The sequence below is a fragment of the Mirounga angustirostris genome, unplaced genomic scaffold (assembly GCF_029215605.1).
Source record: "Mirounga angustirostris isolate CCGP_5_RB_7025 unplaced genomic scaffold, mMirAng1.0.hap1 SCAF_1, whole genome shotgun sequence".
Classification (NCBI taxonomy): domain Eukaryota; kingdom Metazoa; phylum Chordata; class Mammalia; order Carnivora; family Phocidae; genus Mirounga; species Mirounga angustirostris.
Genome location: NW_026991709.1, coordinates 207,475,260 through 207,485,625, shown reverse-complemented (window position 1 = coordinate 207,485,625; position 10,366 = coordinate 207,475,260).

Below are 10,366 nucleotides of genomic sequence, written 5' to 3'. Positions count from 1 at the left end.
CCAGGTGCCCCTAATTATATCTATTTTGTGTAGAAGCTTTATTCACATATACCAAAATTAGAAGCAATTGGGAAGCCCCTCAGAAGGTGAATGGATAAACAAATTGTGGTACATCCAAATAATGGAATATTATTCAGTGGTAAAATGAAATGAACTATCAAGAAAAGACATGGGGAGCATTAAATACACATTAAATGGGGAAAAAATCCCATCCCCAAAGGCTATATTCTATATAATTCCAATTATATGATATTCTGGGAAAGGCAAAACTATGGAAGCAGTATCAGTGGATTCCAAGGATTTAAAAACAGCGGTGGTGGATTGGTAGGTAAGTAGTTGAAGCAGACATTTTTGGGATAGTGAATGGTATCTAGAAAATGTGGTAATTGTATATATATGACATGCATTTGTGAAAATTCACAATTTTCAGATGTATGCAATAAAACAGGAGCTGTAATGTAAACTGTAGGCTTTAGTTAATAATAATGTAACAATATTGGTTCATCAAGTAGAACAAATGCACCACACTAAGGCAAGATGTTAAATAAGGAAAATAAGGGAAAGGGAGAAGGGGTATATTTCCTTTTATTGTCTATGGTATTAAGTGTGATATTATGTTCATTATCAAGTTGAGGAATTTCCATTCTACTTCTAGAATATCAATAGTTTTTTTAATCAGCAATGGATGTTGGATTTGTCAAATGCTTCTTCTGCCTTTATTGACATGATCCTATGATTTTTTTCTCCCTTAGCCTTTTGGTGTGATGAATTACTTTAATTGATTTTTCAAATGTTGATTCCCCTGCCTACCCAGAATAAACTGCATTTGGTCATGGTATATGGTTCTTATACATTGTTAGATTCAGTTTGCTAATTATTATTTTTGCATTTATGTTCACAAGAACGTTAATCTGAATTTCTCCTTTCTTAAAATGTCTTTGTCTGGTATTGATATTAAAGTAATTGTGGCCTTATAGGAGGACTTAATGTTCTTTCTGTTTCTAGTTTGTGGAAAGAATGAGAAGAATTGATATGTTTCTTCCTTAAATGTTTAGAATTCACCAGCGAATTCATCTGGGCCTGGTGCTATTTATTTATTTATTTATGGAAAGTAATTAGTTATTGATTCAATTACTTTAATAGCTACAGGTCTGTTCAGATCTTTTTTTGTGTGTGTGTGGTTTTTGGTAGATTGCGTCTTTCAAGAAATTGGTCCAATTGATCTAGGTTATCACATTTGTGGACATGGTGTTGTTAATATTCTTCTGTTATCCCTTTAATTCCAATGAAATCAGTTGTGATGGCCTCTCTTTCATTTATGATATTAACAATTTGTCTTCTCTCTTTTTCTTGGTTACCCTTGTTAGAGCTTGATAAATTTCATGGATTTTTTAAAAATAAATATCTTTGTTTTATTGACTTTCTCTATTGATTTCCTGTTTTCACTTTCACTGGTTTGTGTTTTGTTTATTTCTTCTGACTCCTCTTTCTCTAGTTTCCAAAAGTGGAAGATTACATTATTTTGTTTCTGATGTGTGCATTCAATGCTATCAATTTCTCCTTAAGCAGTGCTATTACTGCATCCCACACATTTTGATAAGATATATTTCTGTTTTCCATGAGCTGAAATATTTTTTTTAAGATTTTATTTATTTTTTTGAGAGAGAGTGAGAGCGAGAGAGTGTGCATGAGCCATTGGGAGCCCAGGACCCTGGGATCATGACCTGAGACACTTAACCAAGTGAGCCACCCAGGTGCCCCTAGCTGAAATATTATTTAAAGTTTATTTTTTTTTAGTAATCTCTACACTCAACATGGGGCTGGAACTCACAACCTCAAGATCAAGAGTCATATGCTCTTCTGAGCCAGCAAGGTGCCCCAGCTGAAATATTTAAAAATTTCTCTCGGGCGCCTGGGTGGCTCAGTTGGTTAAGTGACTGCCTTCGGCTCAGGTCATGATCCCAGAGTCCTGGGATCGAGTCCCACATCGGGCTCCCTGCTCTGCGGGGAGCCTGCTTCTCCCTCTCCCACTCCCCCTGCTTGTGTTCCCTCTCTGGCTGTGTCTCTCTCTGTCAAATAAATAAATAAAATCTTTAAAAAAAAAAAATTTCTCTCAAGACTCCTTTGATGCATATGTTATTTAGAAGTGTGCGGGTAAGTCTTCCATATTTGGTGGTTTTTCAGCTATCATTCTGCTACTGATTTCTAGATTTCCATCATGGTCTGAGAGCATACTTTGTAGGGTTTCTAGTCTTTACTTTTTTACAGGTGTTATGGCCTAGAATGTAGTCTTATCTGGTACTTGTTCCAGGTTTTCTTGAGATAAATGTCTTGAGATGAATGTCTATCCTGCTTTTGTTGGATGAAGTCATCTATAAATATCATAGAAGACTGGTTGATTGATGGTACTGCTCCCTCAAACAATTCATTTGCCAATTTTCTACCTGCTAGATCTGATAGAGGGATGTTGAAGTCTTCAACTATAATTGCGGATTTGTCTATCTTACCTTCCAGTTCAGTACATTTTGCATCAGCTATTTTGAAAATCTATTGTTTGGCACATATATATTAAGGTTTATTATGTTTTCCTGGAGAATAGGCACATTTACTAGTAGGTAATGCTCCTCTTTCTCCCAGATAATCTTCCTTGTTCTGAAGTTGGCTTTGTGTGAAACTAATAGTTATTTAAAATTCATAGCCTGGTCGTTCAAAGTCTCTTCTGTACCTGAGTCTTCTTTTGATGATTGCTTTCTCTCTTAGGAATGTTTTCTCCTCCCTTTTAAAATGTCTTCCAATTTTTGGTTGAAAGCCAGACATGGTGTATCAGTTAATAAGATTTGAGGAAAATAGGCCTTTTAATTGGGAGGTTTTATGTGTTCTTGAATAGGAGTTTACTGTTTCTTGTGGCTGTAGGTATCAGGGGCTTCAGTATCCTCCAGTGTCCTTGTATTTTTCTCCCCAGGGTGTTTGGGTATCCCAGCAACTCAGTCTTAGGTAGAGTCTGTGTCTTGTAGCTGTTTTAATCCAGTTCTTACATTGGGACCCTGCTGATATGATGGGTAGGTTTTTGGGCAGGAACATGTTCTATTATGTTATGATTAGACCTATGATGTTTCAATGGCATAGAATCCCTGGACTATGAAAATCAGAAAAGGTTCTTGGCCTTTATTCCTCCCCTTTTGTCAAAGAGGAAAGGTGAAGAGGGCTGGAGTTGTGTAATTGCTCTTTTCCCAATCAGATAAAGCTTTGGCAAATTAGTTTTCTGTGGAGGATGGCCTAAGTTACAGAGAACAGAGAATGCATTGTGTATATATCAAAACATTTCCTCCTGTTTTTTTTTTTTTTTTAAAGATTTTATTTTTTTGACAGAGAGGGAACACAAGCAGGGGGAATGAGAGAGGGAGAAGCAGGCTTCCCGCTTAGCAGGGAGCCTGTTGCGGGGTTTGATCCCAGGACCCTGGGATCATGACCTGAGCCAAAGGTAGACACTTAATGACTGAGCCACCCAGGCGCCCTCCTCCTGTTTTCTACATGAAGCATGAGGCAATTTTTTCTGATCATGGTGAGAACCTTGTTTGGTTCCTGCAAGAAGAATTTATGAATTGTGGGGAGCACCCCAAGACTGGGTTCCTCAAACTATTTAATTCTCAAGCAACTCATCTCTTACAGTTTGTGTTCCTATAGGTCACTGGCTCGAGTGGCTTCCACTCCCAGTTCATTACTCAGAGGCACTTTAAGAAAGTAAGGCAAGTACAAGTGGATTTGGGTGGCTGGATCAAAGGGGAGAAAGCAGGTAGAGCCTTTAATGTGTCAAGGAGTTGAGGCTTTGGGTTTTAAAGGCTTGACCCTCCTACCATAAGCACAAAAAGTAAAGGGCCATGTGTGAACTCTCTTAGACTTGTCCATTATGGGCCAGGCAGGGTGAGTGCGTATCTAAAGCCAATAATCAAACATCAAAAAAGGAGTCAGTGTCTTTTTTTTTTTTTTTTAAGATTTTATTTATTTGACAGCACAAGCAGGGGGAGCGGCAGGGAGAGGGAGGAGCAGCCTTCCCGTGGAGCATGGAGCCCAACGTGGGGCTCGATCCCAGGACCCCAGGATCATGATGTTAGCTAAAGGCAGATGCTTAACTGACTGAGCCACCCAGGTGCCCCAGGAGTCAGTGTCTTTATTAAAGTTCACTCTTTGATGATTGTTGACTGAATTATGCCACATTGCATTTATATGAATTTGAATTTTATTTTAGATTTTATTTATTTGAGGGGCACCTGGGTGGCTCAGTCGTTAAGCGTCTGCCTTCTGCTCAGGTCATGATCCCAGGGTCCTGGGATCAAGCCCCGCATTGGGCTCCCTGCTCTGCAGGAAGCCTGCTTCCCCCTCCCACTTGTGTTCCGTTTCTCACTGTGTCTCTATCAAATAAATAAGTAAAATCTTAAAAAAAAAAAATTTTATTTGAGAGAGCATGCCAGAGAGAGAGAGAGCGCACAAGCGGGGAGAAGGATCAGAGGGAGAGAGAGAAGCAGACTCCCCACTTAGCGGAGAGTCCAACATGGGGCTTGATCCCAGGACCCCAAGATCATGACCTGAGCCGAGGGCAGATGCTTAACTGACTGAGCCTCCCAGGCGCCTTTGAATATGAATTTTTAAAGCCATGTGAAAAGCACAAGCAACATGTTATAATCAAGATGAGAAAAACTTGAAAAAGCATCAGAATCTAGTCATCCCAAGGTTTTGGGAGAGATTCAGGAATATCATGTCAGTAGGCTTTCAGAGCTCTGTTCAATTATTTTATTGTTTGTTTGTTTATTTATTTATCATACAGCACACCATTAGTTTTTGATGAAGTGATCCATGATTCATTATTTGTGTATAACACTCAGTGCTCCATGCAGTACATGCCCTCCTTAATACCCATCACTGGGCTAACCCATCCCCCCACCCTGTTCAATTATTTTAGTAATGTTATTGGTTCTTTTTATCCGTTGTCTTGTTTGTTATTGATGACACTTTGCCAGTGTTGTCTACATGCAGTAAGCAATCCCTTTAAGGGAGCGGAACTCTCCCTGCCTGGCTAATAAATAGTCCAAAGCCAAGTAGTCATCAGCTACCATAGTTGTCAGTTTTCCTCCATGCAAAAACATCTAAAACACTAGCTGCCTGCTGCATGTGCTTAAAGTGTTTTGGATGTGAGTCAATGATGTGAGATTGTTGAATGATGTCGTATGTGCCCGGGACAGTGCCAGTGCCTCCCGTGACAATGACTGCGTGAGTGTATATGTGCTGCCGAAGCGAGCACAATGACTGTGTGAGTGTAACTGGTAGGAAAATACCCCATTTGTGTTGAGATGGCCCTGAGGTGGTTTTGAAAGAGGGAGGCCAAAAGGAAATATGGACACGCAGGGGACAGAGTACAGGTGACGTTAGGAGGAAGGTCCGGGGTGGGATATAAGAGTGTTGGCTGTTGGGCATTATTACAATAAATAAGGGCCTGTGAAATTGACCATTTTGACATAAATGTCAGATGCAGAATGGCCTCTTCCTCTTTTTTTAATTCATGTGACAAAGAGATGGGGGGGCAGTATGAGCAGGGGAGAGAGGCGGAGGGAGAGGGAGAAGCAGACTCCTCGCTGAGCCAGGAGCCTGATATGGGGCTCGATCCCAGGACCCTGAGATCATGCCCTGAGCTGAAAGCAGACGCTCAACCATCTGAGCTCCCCAGGCGCCCCCGTCAGATGCAGAAAGGCCTCTTCTATAACGTGCCGGCAAACGTGATGACAAGAACAAAGTAACGGGCCCTAAAGACTGAGGGTTGAGTCTAACTAATGCCTTGAGCAGCAGGAAGACCCATTTAGCAGACGGCAAGGTTTGTCTAAGTAAGACATTCTTGCTTCTATGAGGGCTGTAGCCTGGGCTTGTAAGACGCAAGCCCCAATGAATGCCTTTTTCAAGAGCCCAGTGTGTTCTTTTTCTTTTACTTTCTTTTTTTGAGAAATGAGTTGATCACATCAATGTCTAGAATGTCTTAGTCCTTGCATTTTGGTTTCATCAGCGGCATGTCTCATAGGATAAGTGAGTAATGTCTCTGCATATCTAACATGGTCTGATCATAGCAAGTAGCCCTACATAGGGGATAAGGGGCCATATATACATATATAGTCTATTTTCTATTTGCTATAACCCCCTCCTTGGCCTGGGAATTCTGTCCATTGTTTATTTTCCCAGTGGCGTGATTTTTCACAACAGGTGCCTTGGTCAGTCACTAAGCTGTGTTGGAGAAGTCCTTTGCATTCTTTCTGCCTAGAGCGTTTAGGGTAGCTGTCTCTGTGGTTTCATATTTCATGGGCATAAAGGGCCAAGGTCAGTATTAGGTCTGAGATGTCAGTATGAGTCTCAGACATTTGAGTTAATTTATCGCCCTGAGTGTTGAAATAAGCCTCTGGAGTTTGAGGTTTAATATGTACAGAGTCAGGAGGGACCTTGATTTGTACTTGCATAATTGTGATTCAAGATATTCTTAGAGTTCTTTATCCCAAAGGGAGCAACCCTGGGTAGGGAGTTGTTTCTATTGGTGTGACCAAACAAGCTATCATCGGCAATGGCCAAAGGATGTGTAAAAATGTGCAGAAGAGTTTGACTCTTGGCCAGGGCATCCTGCAGTGCTAGCATGATTGCCTGGAATTTGAGTAACTGAGCTGATACTTGGGTGCAGTCTTTGATCAGGGACGGCCTATTTGATCTGGGAACAGAAAGTATTTCTGCAATTGACTTCATCAGGTAAGGTAGTGGTACAGGGTCCATAAAGTACATGAACTCTTCTGGTCATTCATGTAATCCCCAGGGACTCCCCAAATGGCTAGTGGGTCTAGAAAAGGGGTGACCTCCTCCAGAATGATCACATCGTCCTTTCTCCTGTAGGTGGGATATGCCAGAAGACCCTTTTTTTTTTTTCTCTGTCCTATAGGTACCAATAGCTTTTTTTTTTTTTAAGATTTTATTTATTTATTTGACAGAAAGACACAGCAAGAGAGGGAACACAAGCAGGGGGAGTGGGAGAGGGAGAAGCAGGCTTCCCACTGAGCAGGGAGCCCCATGCGGGGCTCAATGCCAGGACCCCGGGATGATGACCTGAGCCGAAGGCAGACACCTAACAACTGAGCCACCCAGGCGTCCCTACCAATATCTTATCAATGAGGAGGCCTTTGTGGTAAAAACAAGCCTGGACTCATGACCCAAGGCAAAATGAAAGGCTGGCTGCATTGGATCATCAGCTCAGGGCCCGTGAGAGCTTCTGTTTCCAGGAAGACTGGGTATTGCCAACAGTGGCTGGGCTGAGAACAGCTACTTGTACGAGAATGCTGTGGCCATCATAGCTGTTTGGAGATCCTGGGAGGTCTGAAAGGAGGCTGCGGAAGCCTCTATGGAATAGGAGACTGGGATGGGAGACACTAATGGGAGTGACCGTTATTTGATCAGATTCTAGAGCCATTTGTTTTTCCATTCAAAGTCATTCAATTTGTATTTTGTGGCTAAGCAAGCAGAGCAGGTTAATTTTGCAACAGCCAAGATTGTTGTGGCTGAAGGGCATGTGCCCCGTGATGTACCTTCTGCCCACGCACCTCACAGCCCCTGCTGCTGTTAGAGAAGTGTTCCAGAGTGGGACAGATGTGGGTTCTAAAGATGCTTCCCAGTAAGCAGGCAAAGTCAGCTTGCGATGGGAAACTAAGAGCTGTACGTGGCCTCAGGATGGCAAGGGAAGGATAGGATACTGATGCTTAGGCGTTAGGAGGTCCTCAGATCGTACTTGGGGGAGAACTGCAGGGTGCACCCTCATGTTTCAGAACCACAGTATTTCCAAAGATCTGACTGAGGAACCTTAGATTCTGGGAGCCATCTCACTTTAGGTGCAGACGTGATTGCAAGAAAAGGTCTGTTGGGGACTGAGTCCTCCTTCCTCAGTCCTTCAGTTCTTCCTAAGTAGTATTTCCAATACAGTGGAAAGAAAAGTTGTACACATGACAATCAAGGCTCAGCAAAATTTAATATTCTCCCAGCATATGAAAGCATTTTTATTGTTTTCTATTAATCATTTTGAGTATATACATACATACTATTTATAGTGGGGAGTTTCCACAAATCTGTAGTAATACTACCATCAAAAGATGAACCCCAGGGGCACCTGGGTGGCTCAGTCGTTAAGCATCTGCCTTCAACTCAGGTCATGATCCCAGGGTCCTGGGATTGAGCCCCGCATCGGGCTCCCTGCTTGGCAGGGAAGCCTGCTTCTCCCTCTCCCACTCCCCCTGCTTGTGGTTCCCCCTCTCGCTGTCTCTGCCAAGTAAAATCTTAAAAAAAAAAAAAAAAGAACCCCAGAACACTCTTGTACTAAACCCCTCCACCACTGACCACTCATATTTTAGGTTCCTATGTTTGTCTTTCCCAGAATGTAATATAAACAGAACCACTGCCTATGAGTCATTTGTGAAATTTGATGGAAAATTTGTAAAAGTGAAAATTTCTTGCAGTGCTTTTCTGAGTTTAAAATTTTGATAATGCCCAGTTACCTAGGTAGCACACATTAGATCTCCAAACGTGAGAGATGTTCTCCTGTGCTTAAGTTTCTCTTATGTAAGATGGAAGGAGTGATTGGTGAAGGCATCCAATGAGAGACCAATAATCACGAAATTACTGCCACAGTGCTAAGAAAATGTCTGTCAGTACTAAAAAATGAACAGGATTGACTTTCCTTTGCTCTTTAATAAAACTCAAAGTGGTTACTTTTAAATTCTCCCAGGGGCGCCTGGGTGGCTCAGTCGTTGAGCGTCTGCCTTCGGCTCAGGTCATGATCCCGGGGTCCTGGGATCGAGCCCCGCATCGGGCTCCCTGCTCAGCCAGGAGCCTGCTTCTCCCTCTTCCACTCCCCCTGCTTGTGTTTCCTCTCTAGCTGTCTCTCTGTGTCAAATAAATAAATCTTTAAAAAATAAATAAATAAATTCTCCCAGCCCATAACATGTGCCAGAAGTGTGAGCATATAGAAATGACACTTGTGGACAGTGAGGTGGGCTGTGGGGCTTTGTGGATCATTCAAACAGAAAGCTTCCAATTACTCCTCTTACAGAAAGACATTTCCCATATTTTTCCTTTTACATTAAAATTAGGATATTACTCAAAATGATACTTTGTGACTGCAGCTTTCCTTAGTTATTCCTTGGATAACTGCCTTCTAAACATAGCTATTTTTGGTGTTTCCACTGGAAAATCACACGTGTAAATACCACTCTCTGCATATAATAAACTCTGGATGGGCTAGAACAGTGCAGATCATCATAACCTTTTTTCAAACTGGGAGAGACCCCAAGGTTTAATGGGGGGTTTATATTATGCAGTTAATATAGAAGCAAAAAAAATATGTATACATACACACACAGAAGCAAAATTTAAGTGCCAAATACTATAAAACTTAAATACAGATAAATTGAAATGCTCTCAAATGATGTTAAACACGAAAAAATACCACAGATATCTGTGGCCCCAGTCAGTGGCAAGTTTCAAGCCCCAGATATCCAGGCCCCAACTCATGATCACATATTCCATACAGAAAACTGCAAAAAGGAAGATGAACTAGGTCTGTATCTTTATGGGGACTCTTTACTGTTAATCACAGGAATGCTGGACTTTCTCCATTTCTACTGCCCTCTATTTACTTCCATACCCAAGCTGTTCCTGAAAGCCTTTAAGATGTATTACATGGTGGGAATTCAAGTGGTCAGTAGTGACATCCTCACTCAGGCTCCTTTCCTCCTAGAAAAGACACATTCCCAGCCTCCCTGTTATTTCGTGACGTTGCTTACTTTTCTTCAAAGCCCTTACTTCCATCTTATTACCCAGGTTTTACTATTTGTTAACCATCTCTCTTTTCCCACAAAAATATGAGCACCAGGACTGCAAGAACTTGTGTTTAATGCCTCTATATTGAAATCCTACACTGATTTTATTATTTTTGCTACACTGGGTATGTTTTGAGTACACACTGTCTGACAGATGAGGGATGTTCAAAGATTAGCATCAAGAGTAGTCTCTGAGGGGCGCCTGGGTGGCTCAGTCATTAAGCGTCTGCCTTCGGCTCAGGTCACGATCCCAGTGTCCTGGGATCGAGCCCTGCATCGGGCTCCCTGCTCCAGGGGAAGCCTGCTTCTCCCTCTCCCTCTCCCACTCCCCCTGCTTGTGTTCCCTCTCTGTTTCTCTGTCAAATAAATAAATCTTAAAAAAAAAAAAAAAAAGAGTAGTCTCTGAGCAAGAAAGGCATGATTGGAACAGGAGTCCTGTTTTTTTTCCCCCCGCTAGGTTTTGTTCTCTCATAATTTACCTA